The sequence below is a fragment of the Lolium perenne genome, chromosome 4, assembly GCF_019359855.2.
Source record: "Lolium perenne isolate Kyuss_39 chromosome 4, Kyuss_2.0, whole genome shotgun sequence".
NCBI lineage: Eukaryota > Viridiplantae > Streptophyta > Magnoliopsida > Poales > Poaceae > Lolium > Lolium perenne.
Genome location: NC_067247.2, coordinates 85,179,189 through 85,194,465, shown reverse-complemented (window position 1 = coordinate 85,194,465; position 15,277 = coordinate 85,179,189).

Genomic DNA, 15,277 nt, shown 5'->3' with positions numbered 1-15,277 from the left:
ACTCTCACCTCTCTAGGTTTGATGTATAATAATATGGAATAGAGTAGAATATATATTTCTAGAGTTGATCTCCTTGTTATGTTTCCAGGATTAAAGTAGAATGAATACCATGAGGTTTCATGGTAGGATGATGGAATAGTTTTAAGACATGGAAAAGATAAGTCTAGAATAGTTCTCCATTTTATTGTTACTTGATTTATAGTTAAATAGATGTTCATATGTTATGGCAAGGAATATCATGTTGTGATCTTTAATAAAATCAAGTAGTTGATCCTTGATTAATAAGTTCTTGTGTTGATTTTAATTCCATTTGATCTAACCCTTTAGATCAATCATCTCTACCCAAAACAAGGTTTTAAACAAAGTCACATTGAGCTTTATAGCGCTTGACTTGATGAGCTACTTCAATTCCACCAAGGTCAAGTGAAACTTTAGTTACTGTGACTGTTTTACTTTAAAGCGCGAAAATTCCCCGGATTTTCTATGCATGAATGCAATGCACACTTCTGTTTCCTCTATTTTTGTAACCCCAATACCTGGGATATTACAGTCTCTACCCCTTAAACTAAACTTCGTCCTCGAAGTTTGATCTCTCTCACGTTTCTGGAGTGTGGATCTGACTTATGCAGATTATATCTTTTCTCGAACTCCGTATTAATCTTGTTGGATATATTTGAATATATCCCTTGTCCAGATTCTTCCTGGAATCCCTTATGGTTTGTCGCTGAACCATGGCTCCTTACTTCAATTTCCATGATTTCTTTCAATATCATAATCTTGTTTCCTTTCCCATTGAAGATTCAATGATGGAACTTCTTCTGGTGTTGCTAGTCTTAACTGAAGACTAATTTGATAATAAACTCCTAATTGATAAATAGGTCTTTGTTTTCCCTTACTACCAAAAGTGCAATAATGGTACTTAGTAAGGTACTTACCATGGAAATGATTTTGACGGTTTCTTTTACTAAGAAGGTTAGACTCATTTAGCCTATCCAATCATAGTTTATAGTTGATACATATAACTATTTTGGGTTCTTTAGGTTCCATGAAAGGAATTTTTCAAATAGTATCTGATTTTGGTATTGTCAGTCTTCTTCAGTCTTTGGCCATCTTGTGCTTTATTGAGCCTATTGTATTTCCGTCGTCCAACTTCTTTATGCTTGACTTACTTGAGCTTTAGTACTTCTGAGTAAATACTACTCACTTTTTCAAGTTATAATCCACTTCTTACTTCCTCGAGGTATAAAACTCGGCTTCTGGTCTGATATCCTTCTGAAAGTAGTGTTCAACACCCTTATGAAAATAAGGTTGAACTTCCTCTCAGCTCAGACCTTCTTCTTCTATTTTTCTCAAAGTATTGAGTTATTGTACATCCAACTCAATCTTTACTCTACCCCTTAGAGTTTTCTTATGGTCTTCAACTCCTTTTCTTCCAACCATTGGACTTATGGTTAGAATATTGGTCTGGTTCTAACTTATGGTTTGTACTTCTTCAAAGGTCCCGCGAAGAATGTTTGTGGTGTATCCACTCAATTGTGGACATCCAATGTGAATCCTTCGACTAAATGTTTATAGGTCATTGTTATTTGGCTAATAAGGTTTTATTCGTTCACAACTTCTTGGTATGAAGAATCCAATTATGGACTAGTTGATATCAACTGTGGCTATTTGATATCAAAAAAATGGATTCTATTATAGGTTCTAATTAACTGGACGAGACATCTTCTACTTTATCTCGCAGTATTGATCCTATATCAACTATGGTCTTCTGATATCAACTATGGTCTTCTTATATCTGCTATGATTTCATATATCATCTTCCTTTCTTCGGGGTTTATTTTGCAAGAAAACCACTATGAATATAGTATCCAAAGTGATTTCCCATGCATTCCCCCTTCTATATTAATTATGGATCTGCTTCAGCTTCACCATAATCACCAGATTTCTCACCTTCATGCTTCTTATGTACTAAAGTACTCCTCTTTTGAGGTGAAGCATGAGTTTTGGGTTGGTACTTCCTTCTAGTATTGTGGTTACTTCCCACAACTTTGCTTCCTTTATCGATGAACCTTCATCTTGTCTTCAGAATCTTCAAAATTCGTCACTTCCTCACACGAATACCATTACCCTCTAGATCTATAACATCAAGTAAGAAATTGATATTGCAACATGCATTTGCGTATCAAAGTCAAACTTCATGTATGGATCTAGTCAAACAATGAAAATCCAATAAAATCCAAGAAGATCCAGCTTTGTGCATATAATACACACCATCATAAGCCTGAATATAATAGTTGAGTAAGGCATCTCTAAACATCAGGCTGAGATGTGTAGTATATAACACCACATAATATAGGTTCATGTCGTGATACTTAGCACGAATACTTGGCGTAATACTATTTGTCTCAACATTTACTCTAACTGCTCATTTGCAATCGAATAAAATTGAACAAATTGGTCCAGAATAGTTGTGGTTGACCTAAAGTTCTTTTGGAAGTATTAACTTAGCTTCCATTATGTTGAGGACTACTTCACATGATATGTCTGGTTCTAACATTGCTACTCTAAACACATAACTATGGAAATATAGCTCTTATACTTCCAAGTGTTTATACTATCATAAGACTATGGACATGATGTGCTTAGCACACTTCCCATGGTTTTGAAACACAATTTTACATTATTGTTTGAACAACTGGCTGCTTAACATACTCCTCCTAGGTCTTCATAATGTTCTAGTCCATCACATAATGATTCTCAGATGAATCATATATGATTAGTAACTCTATCATGTAGACATATTTTATTCCTATCTCTCTTCCTTACCTCCCATGATTGACTCATCATGGTCTACACTACCTCATATAACTCATATTTATCACTAACTACCAGTTGTTTCATAAGTTTGGATAATTTACTTACCCATTACTTGTATTGGTTTACACCTTCTAATAGGATATTTTTCTTGTACACATATCTTCATTACTTGATATTACTCTTATTACAAATCTGAATAGTTCTTACTTAACCACAATATGTGTTGGTACACATCTTCCAATAGGATATCTTCCTTATGGTTGTATCCTGTCTTTGGACTACCATGTATTGTATACCAACTATGGTCTACTCATCTATAGTTTTAAGAACTTAATGATGTGCTACATATTTGGGATTAGCTAACTAACTTCACTTAGGGAAGATAGGTAAGAAGGTTGACTCAAGTGTGTCAGGATTATTCGCAAGTGAATATCCATCTCAAGTCATAAGAAGTATTTGGTTTAGCTAAGACAACTTCCTATAGACACTACCAATCCTATAGGTCTCCTTAAAGGGTTTTAATCCTAGGGTCAAAGCATTTGCTCTGATACCAACTGTGGTGACCCAACATACCACTGCATGGTGTAGTATGCAAGTCTGATATAATACCAATGAAACACCGTTCCACTAGTATTATATCGCTCAGAGTGGTACAACAGAAACATATGTGGGTCCAAGGCATGTCTATAGAATTACACACAGACTCTTTTATATAAGATCATCACAGCCTCCTACTTTACAATGAGGTAAAACTGCAAATAAACTCCAGAAAAACGACTCGTAGTCTAATCCTAACACGAACTCTATTTGCAGAGTATTTAACTAGCTATAGAGGCTATGTATAGATTCTAGCTAAATAGGAGCTAAGTTTAGGAAGCTAGTTCCTTTCTATTGCTAATCTAGGTTTCCTCCTTGTTGTATGTGGTATCTGACTCTTCTGACAGATCATGTCCCTTGAAGTAGTTGTGGACTCCTCGGCCTTCGAGTTGCATTGTAGATCCTCCTTCGATGCCTCCATATCTAAGCAGGGGATTTAAGAGTGGGATGAGTACGAGCGTACTCAACAAGTTCATTATAGGAAAGAGGTGTTTAATGCACTAGCTACGGCATTAGACCAGAAAGTCTAATACCAATGCAGGTTTTCATAATCATTTCTTCAAAAGGTTGCTTTTATTCAGAAGAACTATGTCCGTCAGCCTTCACCGGTTTACTAGAACTTCATGGAGTTCCTTTCCGGCCGCGTTCGCAGTTCCATATCCCGGAACAGGGAGTGCCAGGTCACGATTCATTACACTCTGCAGAGGTGTGTTGCTTTACCCATAAGAGATCTTAACCTTGGTGCCAACCGAGCTGCGTGCTCGTCCACACTTCCTTTGGTGTGAGGCCCGGTATAAGGTCCTAGTCAATCATGTTCCTCCGCTACCTCGAACACCCACCCTTTGTTGCATACCCCGACCCTGGGTCCTCGTCGGTCCCATTATTCCCACTCACGGGTGGACCCCGACCACGACAACAGTTTGGGACTCGTTAACCAAACTCCTTCGCCGGTAGCTGCAACCCATCATAGACCGCAATACCGTGGGGAACTTAAGGCTTCCCCAGCCTACCGCTTGCTCCTCGGGCGACAAGTGTCTACAGACGATGCCGTGGGGACTTAAGGCTTCCCCAGCCTACCGCTTGCCCCCGGCAGATACAAGTGTCTACGGTAAAGCGCGTCCGTTGATGAACGAGAGGTGGAAACACTTTTGACTACTCCGTCCCACTCCATATCTTATGGTTAACACGGGTATTACGACACAAGAATCACTAGACGACATTTTTTGTTTAATCCTAGATGGATATAAACCCTTGCAATGGAACCTCCACCATATCAACACAATCCATGGTTCCATTGCCCACCACATAGTCATATTCATAGTTATGAAAATAGTGGTTTTGCTTTTTACGCAATAGTGATAAACATAGTACTTTGCAAGTAATTTGGTAAAAATACTCAAATGACATGAGCAAGCGATGAACTTGCCTTTCTTGGCTGCAAGATTATGCAGACAAGGTCTTCGATACGCAATAACTCCAAATTCTGAAATAGCATCATCGTCCGGTAAGGATGATGTTTAAAAGATTGGCAAGGATGCAATAATGCATAAGTATGAGATGCAATCGCTCTAAGCGTGACTTAACCCCGATGATTTAGGATTAGTGAGTTGTAATTATTAGTTTCGAGTGTGTTGCACTTTTAGAGTGATTCACAAACAAGGTTCTTATTCAGGTGTGATTACTTGGTATCATAAACAGGTGACATAATACAACATAATAATCAATTGAGCACACAAGGAATTATAATTGGCATAATGTTCATATGTAAAGAACAGTTGTCAGTTTTAGTACTATATGGCATGGTTAATGATTACTTGTTATATTCTTCAAAAGAATAACTTTAGAAGAACATGTTCTTTAATAAAGAACAAGTATGATAAATAGGTTTGTGGGGTTCTATGGTGTACTATGGTTTCAACTAGTTTCTGGAGTAGGTATTAGATGGATCACAACAATGTTGGATTCATTGACATCTAGGGCTTGTAAGGTTGAGTTTAGCCTAGGCACCCTAAGTAATTATTTATTCAGGGCTGCTATCAAGGTTGGTTCATCTTGTTGGTGATAGCTAGCTAGGGTTTATAGGTCCTTATAAGCAGGGTTGATGATGATTCTTTATTTACTTCAAAAGAATAACTTTTGAAGAACATACTTCTTAAATAATAAGAAGTATATTAATTAGGGTTTAGGTGGTCTAGGTTTTACTGTTGGTTCTATTAAGTAAGGAATAATTGGCTCTTAAATAGGATGGTTGATAAGTATCCAACACTGGTAGGGTTTAGTGGAATATGGTTAGGTAATGCTAAATAATTGGTATGGTTGATACTAGGGTTTTTCTCAATGGTGTGATGCTAAATAGGGATAAATAAGGATGACGGCTTTGGTAAAAGGATCAAGGGTTTACACTTGGTTGACCCTACCTGATTATCTAGGTCTGATGAAGGTGAACACACGGGATACCCATATATTGGCGATAGGTCTTCTATACTTTATGTGGCCAAGACAAGTATTTATTTGTTACTAAGTTTCTATGTTTTGAAAGAAGGTACCATGATCACATGTTCTAACCTAGGGTTTAGGTTAGAAGCAATCCAGGGTTCACCTGAATAATGGAACTAGGGTTCCTAATGGAGTTAGGGTTTTAGGGTTTCTTATGAAATGATGGGTTGTAATATCATTCAAAATGGAATTAGGGTTTGTTATTTACCATATAGTCCTATGATTAATAACTTCATTTTAAAGTTGAAGTTATTAGTAACTTGTAAATAAAATAATATTGAATTTGGCATGTTATTATTTTTAAACAATTAATAATTAGGGTAATTATTAATTAGGGTTTAAATCTCTCTAATAATGATTTAACAAAATAACATATAAAGATAATTACTTTTAATGTTTTATTTGTTTATTTACTGATTTTTTATTTAAATTTGAAAAGTTTTCCTAATTTTCTGAATTTTAATTGTATTAATAATTAAAGGAAAATGCTTAATTGACAAGTATTAAATAATTGAATTTTTATCAAAAATAAAATTTTCATATTATATTTTTATTGGATAGAGTTTACTTTTTTAAGAATTTTGATATCTTATTTATATTTATCCGGGTTAAAATGAATTTTTTATAATTATTTGAAGTTGCAGCAATATATGAAATTGGATTTAAAAGGAAATCTGCTAAAGCTACCCGGACAGAACACCCACACAGTCCATGACTGGTGGGCCATGTCCACGCTGGCGGCCACGTGGTGCCAACGTGGCAACCATGTGCCTCACCGGCGGCCAGTGGTGGTCGCCGCCGGTGATTCCGGGTTCCCGCGGGGGCGCGCGCATGCTTGCTGGAAAGAGGACGCCGAGGTGAACCTCCTGGTGGTGGCGCCGCTCCGGTTTGGTCACCGGAGCGTGCCCGGCGGCGAGGTGCGGCGGCGGTGCTCACGGGCTAACGGCGTGGCGGTGCTACGGCAGGCAACCGAGCGAGGCGTGAATGCTATGAGGCTCAGAAGCTCACCAGGGTTACGCCAGGCTTGACGGCGAGGTCGGAAAAAGCTTGAGTCGCCGGAATTCATGGCTCCGGCCGTCGAAGGGAACGAGCTCGACGGAGACGCTACGGATCGCCATGGCTCGATTCCTTCTGTACGATGACCATGTCGAGGACGGCGATCACAGTGGTGGTCACGGCGGGGTCTGGGGCTTCCCCAATCGACGGCGATAGCCGGGGTCCGAGCGCGTTAGGGTTTCGGTTTGGGAAGGAATTGGGGCGAAGAGAGGGAAAATGGAGGTTCTCTACGCCTTTTATAGGTGCCCCGGCGTGTGCTGGCGGTCACCAACGGCGGCGACGACCGCGGGACGTGGCTCTGGCCATCGCGGTGGCGAGCTCCCGCGCGTCCAGGACGAAGACGAAGGCGAGGACGTCTCCTTCGTGTTTATCCTCGCGAAGAGGTACTTGGGCCGTGATGGGCTGTGCTGGGCTGTGGTTGCTGGGCTGGTTTTGGGCGCCAGCTTGGGCCAGTGTTGGGCCACTCCACAGGCTGCACGGCCAGGTAAGCTCCTACTCTATTTTTCCTCTTTTTGTTTTTTCTATTTTCTGTTTTCTATTTTCTATTTGAATCTGATTTGGATTCAAATTTTATTTGCAGGTTTCTTGTTATGATAATTGAATTAAGGTGTAGTGCAAGGACTATTACACCATTCGTTATTTGAAACAAATATTTTATATGGGATTATAATGCATAGTTGTGGCTTGTTCATAATAGCAAATATGCATGGGTTTCAATTCTCATTTTAATTTCCATTTCCTTGTGGAAAAACTATTCTGTTAAGGTTGTTGGAAATTGATGATCTCTTCATAACAGAAATATTACCAAGTCTTGGTAATGCTCTTAATCACATAGTTAGCTCTATGATTTGAGAATGTTGTCATTTGCCTATTATTTTATGTGCCCATTTAATTAATAAAGAGTTGAGTCTTAGGTTAAATCTATTCCATGTTTGCTACTAGTATTGTATTAATTCTATCTTGAATGCCCTAGGGTGAACATTATTCTCAGCATAGTTTGGTTTTGATCTATGAGGATAAGTGGTTTATCACACATATGGTTTTAATTATAGTATTTAGCACTAGGCTAATCTTAGGTTCAATAATTGAAGCCTCAGATTTAGTTTGTGAGCAATTCTAAGGTTCTAATGATATTCACCTAATGGCATATGGTTTGGAACTCAAATGTGAACTAGGTTTATGGTTATGATCACCCAAGTGATGCACCAACTAGGGTTTAGTCTTCCCTATCCATGATAAGGTGGTTACTTGCTTAATAGTTGGGGTTCTCCTTTAGTTACTAAGGACTTGAGAATTAGTTTTGTCTTCTCCCAATTAACTTCTATTACTATTCTCAATTTATCATTAAAGTAACTACATTGGTTATAGTTCTTTTTATAGTTAACTTTGGTCATATGGATGGATAGTTTCTCACCATATTGAGTATGGAGTTTTACTCTAAGGTTTTCCTAGGTTCTTTAATTTATGAAGCATAGATATGGTAGGATTCTACTTATGATCACCAACTGGTTCACAAGTAAAGATTGGAATATAATTCTAGGGTTGCTTACTAGTTACCTCCCTATGATTTCATGTGGTGACTGATATCTACTTATCCTATTAGGATTTAACTTATCTACACCTACCTTAAGAGCATGATCATGGATTATGCATGATCAACTTGTTCTAAATATCTCTACCTCAAGTTCTTAGGGTTCATGATCATCACTCAATTTATAATGATCAAGGTTTGGCTTCCTAAGGTATCTCTCATTAAATTGGTTTCTCACTTCCATGATGAAGCATTATCTTGACCAACTAAGGTATAATCCTTCTATTATATTTTCTTAGGTGGACATGGCTATGGTTGCCTCTATAGTTAATATCCCAGGAGAATGCCTGAGATATCCACTTAGAGTTCTTCTCAAGGAATGATGATTTACTCATATGGATATATGGATAGTTCTCTCCCTCAAGTATAAGTGTTGCCTCAACTAACTTGAGTGTAACACCCTAGCTTGAGTTCTCTCATATAGGAATAGTTATTCTAGGGTTTAGGGTGTTCTCCTAATATCACCGTAGGTATCTAGGCTCAAGTTCCACTTGTCTAGCATAATTGGGTTAGTCTCTTCCTCACCTTATCAATTCATGGATATGGTATTATTCCATGTGATAATAGGGTATCTCACCACTCCAAGATGAAATGGTTAATCTCCTAAGGTTATTCTCCAAAGATAATGATGTAGTCACCAATATCTATGGCTAACATAAATGGGTTCTCTCTCTAGGGAAGGTCTTGAATAATATCCTAGGGTTCCTCTGAAAGATGATGATCTGAATACTTGGATGTATATCCAAGGTTTAGCTCAAGGTTTGTTATTGCTTCTCTAATAATTATTATAGAACTCTCACCTCTCTAGGTTTGATGTATAATAATATGGAATAGAGTAGAATATATATTTCTAGAGTTGATCTCCTTGTTATGTTTCCAGGATTAAAGTAGAATGAATACCATGAGGTTTCCTGGTAGGATGATGGAATAGTTTTAAGACATGGAAAAGATAAGTCTATAATAGTTCTCCATTTTATTGTTACTTGATTTATAGTTAAATAGATGTTCATATGTTATGGCAAGGAATATCATGTTGTGATCTTTAATAAAATCAAGTAGTTGATCCTTGATTAATAAGTTCTTGTGTTGATTTTAATTCCATTTGATCTAACCCTTTAGATCAATCATCTCTACCCAAAACAAGGTTTTAAACAAAGTCACATTGAGGTTTATAGCGCTTGACTTGATGAGCTACTTCAATTCCACCAAGGTCAAGTGAAACTTTAGTTACTGTGACTGTTTTACTTTAAAGCGCGAAAATTCCCCGGATTTTCTATGCATGAATGCAATGCACACTTCTGTTTCCTCTATTTTTGTAACCCCAATACCTGGGATATTACAGGCGGCGTGCCGGAACAGAGACTTCTGTCCCCCGAATCTTTTCTTCGCGATGGCGGCGGCTACGGAACTCTTCGTGGAGTATGACTTGTTGTTTTAGGGTTTTTGCGACGGAGAGAATATATAGGCGAAGGGGCGATGTCGGTGGAGTCCCGAGGGGCCCACACCATAGCTGGGCGCGCCCCCCCTCTTGGCCGCGCCGCCAGGTGGGGTGGCCACCTCGTGGCCCTTCTCCGTCTCTCCTTCGGTGTTCTGGAACACTCCGTGGAAAATAAGGCCGTGGGCTTTTGTTTCGTCCAATTCCGAGAATATTTCCTGTGTAGGATTTCTGAAACCAAAAACAGCAGAAAACAGGATCTGGCACTGCGGCATCTTGTTAATAGGTTAGTCCCGGAAAATGCATCAAAATGATATAAAGTATGAGCAAAACATGTAGGTATTGTCATAAAACTAGCATGGAACATAAGAAATTATAGATACGTTGGAGACGTATCAAACGCCTGGGCAAGCAAGATCATGATCTCAGCGAGGTGCTTGGCAGTAGGAGATGAACAAGTGATTGGCCAGAGATCATTGCGAGGAGTTGTCGAGGTGCTTGGCCAGCGGCCGGCAAAGATCAGAGGTGCCGGCAAGATGCTTGGCTGGCGGCTGATACATCTCCAACGTATCCATAATTTCTGATGTTCCATGCTTGTTTTATGACAATACCTACATGTTTTGCTCACACTTTATAATGTTTTTATGCGTTTTCCGGAACTAACCTATTAACAAGATGCCACAAAGGCAGTCTCGTTTTCTGTTGTTTTTGGTTCCAGAAAGGTTGTTCGGGCAATATTCTTGGAATTCGACGAAACGAAGACCCAACATCTTATTTTTCCCGAAAGACCCCAGAACACCGAAGGAGAGTCGGAGGCCGCGCCAGCCTATGGTGAGGAGGCCCCACGCACCTCCCTGCGCCGCCTCTTCGCCTATAAGACCCCTTTCGACCTAAAAAGGCGATACCAATTGACGAAACTCCAGAAAGACTCCAGGGGCGCCGCCGCCATCGCAAAACTCCAATTCGGGGGACAGAATCTCTGTTCCGGCACGCCGCCGGGACGGGGAAGTGCCCCCGGAAGCCATCTCCATCGATGCCACCGCCTCCATCATGCTCCGTGAGTAGTTCCCCCATGGACTACGGGTTCTAGCTGTAGCTAGTTGGTACTCTCTCCCCCATGTACTTCAATACAATGATCTCATGAGCTGCCTTACATGATTGAGATTCATCTGATGTAATCGGTGTTGTGTTTGTTGGGATCCGATGGATTGTTACATTATGATTAGTCTATCTATATAAGTTTGTGAAGTTATTGTTGCTGCAATCTTGTTGTGTTTAATGCTTGTCACTAGGGCCCGAGTGGCATGATCTTAGATTTGAGCTCTATAATTATTGCTTAGATTGTATCTACAAGTTGTTTGCACATGTCTATGTCCGGAACCTGAGGCCCCAGAGTGACAGCAACTGGGATAACTGGAGGGGAAGGCTTAGATACGAGGATCACATGTTTTCACGGAGTGTTAATGCTTTGCTCCGGTGCTCTATTAAAAGGAGTACCTTAATTTCCAGTAGATTCCCTAGAGGCCCGGCTGCCACCGGCTGGTAGGACAAAAGATGTTATGCAAGTTTCTCATTGCGAGCACGTATGACTATATATGGAAAACATGCCTACATGATTAATAATCTTGATGTTCTGTCTTAATGCTATTTCAATCCTATCAATTGTCCAACTGTAATTTGTTCACCCAACACTTGTTACTTGTTATTTGAGAGTTACCACTAGTGTAGAAAGCTGGGAACCCCGGTCCATCTCTCATCATCATATACTCGGTCCTATATGTCATTGGAAGTAGTATCAACTATTTTCTGGTGCCATTGCTCTCATATTACTGCTACTGCTGCTGTGTTACTGTTACTACAGCTCTCATATTACTGCTGCTTTCACATCACCCCTGTTACTAGTGCTTTTCCAGGTCCAGCTGAATTGACAACTCAGTTGTTAAGGCTTATAAGTATTCTTAACCTCCCCTTGTGTCGAATCAATAAATTTGGGTTTTACTTCCCTCGAAGACTGTTGCGATCCCCTATACTTGTGGGTTATCAAGACTATTTTCTGGCGCCGTTGCCGGGGAGGCATAGCTCTACTCATAAGTTCACCTGGGGAGTACATTCTACCTCTCTCTCTGTTTTTACTTTATTTTATTTTGTTTTGCCTAGTTTATTTCTGTCTAGTATTATTTTGCCTAGTTTACTTTTGTTTAGTTTGTTTTTGCTTTGTTTTACTTTTCTCATATACCCAAAAATCCATAAAAATTTGAAAAACAGAAAAATTAAAAACTGTTGTTATGGAAGAACCCACAACCTATTTGGAGCTTATAGAATTATATAATAATTATAGAGAATCAAGAACGGGAAAAGTTATGAGTGTTGTGATAGAAAAATTGAATACAATTGCTAAAATCTTGCTTAAATGCCATGATATAAACTATTGCTCTAAACAGGATACTAAACATCTTAAATTTCAATGTGGCTTTAGTGAGGAAGTTTTAATTAAGAACTATAATTGGAACAGCCATATTCATATTGGGTTCGAAGAGGTAGAACAATTTGTCTTATTTATGGGAGCCACTGAGATAGAATCCTTCATGGCTAAAAATTATGAAACTTGTGTTGTTTGTAAGGACCTTGAAGATTATGTCTCTTCTATCCTTAATTTTTGCATAGAAAGTTACAGCAATAATCCTTATATCATTGATTATAAAGAGAGACTCATTAATGCACAAGAATGCACTCACAATTTGCAGGAACCCGTGGAAGAAGAAATTGATGAACCTGAAAGCTCATTGGATGAAAAAGAGGAGGAAATTGATGAACCTGAAAGCTCATTGGATGAAAAAGAAGAGGAGAGTGATGAACAAAAGGAGGAAGAATGGATTAGCTACCCATGCCAACCTTCTAATGAGAGTAACTCTTTATCTCTTACACTATTTGATTGTCCTCCATGCTTACAAGTTTTACTCATATTACTAGCACAAGTTTTACTCATATTATATATTTCAAGTGAATCCACAGGAACATAACATTCATCCTCCTTTGGTAAGCATGGGGGACAATCAAATAATGTAAGGGATAAAGAGTTACTCTCATTAGAAGGTAGGCATGAATAGCTAATCCATTCTTCCTCCTTTTGTTCATCACTCTCCTCCTCCTTTTTAACGCGCCTCTCATGACTTTACCCTTATATGATCCTCTATACTTTATAAAATGTTCCATAGAGGGTCTAGCAGGTTCTTCCATAACAACAGTTTTTTAGACTTTCAGTTTTTCAAATTTTTGCGGATTTTCGGGTATATAAGAAGAAAAAAACAAGACAAAAATAAACTAGACAAAATTAAACTAAACAAAACACTAAACAGAAATAAACTAAGCAAAAATAAACTAGACAAGACAAAATAAAATAAAATAAAATAAAAATAGAGAGACAGGTAAAGTGTACTCCCCAGGTGAACTTATGAGTAGAGCTATGCCTCCCTAGCAACGGCGCCAGAAAATAGTCTTGATGAACCAGAAGCTAGTATAGGAGATCGCAACAGTATTCGAGGGAAGTAAAATTCAAATTTATTGATTCGACACAAGGGGGGTAAAGAATACTTATAAGCCTTAACAACGGAGTTGTCAATTCAGCTGCACCTGGAAAACACTAGTAACAGGGGTGATGTGAAAGCAACAGTAATATGAGAGCAATGCCAATAGTAACACAACAGCAGTAGCATAGAGGATATGCACCAGAAAGTACTCCAGTGTGGAGTTGACTTTAGAGAAATAATGATGATAGAAGGACCGGGGTTCCCATCTATCTACAGTAGTGGTATCTCTCCAAATAACATGTGTTGGGTGAACAAATTACAGTTGGGCAATTGATAATTGTGAGCGCATGATAATGCATGCTATGATAATATAAATTTTACTGTAGTATTTAATGTGGCATTACAACATAATACATAGACCGTAATCTATCTGCGTCTATGACTAATAATCCACCTTCAGGTTATCATCCGAACCCCTTCCAGTATTAAGTTGCAAGCAACAGATTATCCCATTAAGTAACGTGTGTAAAGTAAACAATAGAATTATCCTTAGACAAAATATTGTTGTTTTCTCCCTAGTAGCAGCATCGCATCTACAATCTTACAAGTTATTGTCACTCTTCCAGGAAACTAGGTGCATGAACCCACTATCGAGCATAAATACTCTCTCTTGGAGACACATGCAACTACTTGATCAAGGTAACTACAAGTATTGGAGAGCATGCAAGATCTTAAATAACAGTAGTATGATAATATGATGAACAATCTGATCACAATTCCACAATTTATCGGATCCCAACAAACACAACACCGATTACATCATATAGATCTCAATCATGTAAGGCGGCTCATGAGATCATTTTATTGAAGTACATGGGGGAGAGAGTACCAACTAGCTACAATCGAGAACCCGTAGTCCAGGGGGGAACTACTCATGAACCATCATGGAGTCGAAGTGGAGGCGGTGGAGTCGATGGAGATGGCTCCGGGGGTCAATCCCCGTCCCGGCAGGGTGCCGGAACATGAACTTCTGACCCCCGAAACTCGTCTGGACGATGACGGCAGCGACGGAACTTTTCGTGGACAGAGGCTAGATGATTTAGGGTTTTTGCATCGAAGGGAATTTATAGGCGGGAGGGCGAGGTCGATGGCCGCCTGGGTGGCCCACACCATGCCTAGGCGCGGGCCAAGGCGAGGTCACGCCTAGGGGTGGTTTGGTCGTCTTCTGGCCCCCTCCGTCTCTCTTCTAGACTCCGTCTTCGTTTCGGTAGAATAGCAACTTTGGCCTTTGTGTGTTCCAATTCCGAGAATATTTCCTGTACAACTTTTCTAAAATAAAAAACAGTAGAAAACAGGGAACTAGCATCTTGTCAATAGGTTAGTTCCGGAAAATGGATAAAAGTGCCACGAAATGTAGACAAAACATGTAGAAATTGGTGTAAAACAAGCATGGAGCATCAAAAATTATAGATACGTTTGCAACATATCACGCCCCAAAGGCCCTTTCCGTCCGGCACGGCCCAATACAGCGTCCGGTGCCCCGAGCCCATCCCCGCTCGACAGGGCACGCTCCGGGCACGCCAGACACAATGAAATGCGAGGCGGGGAGTGGCGGGACCGACGCGTCAGCGAATCACGAATGAAGCGTCGCAACTTTGCCTTAATGGCGACGGAAGGGCAGGAGAGACGTCTCGTCGGCGCTGCGCCCTCCACGAGTCGCCGGCGTTCGCACGCCGCCGCGCGTCCTCGCGCTTTCTT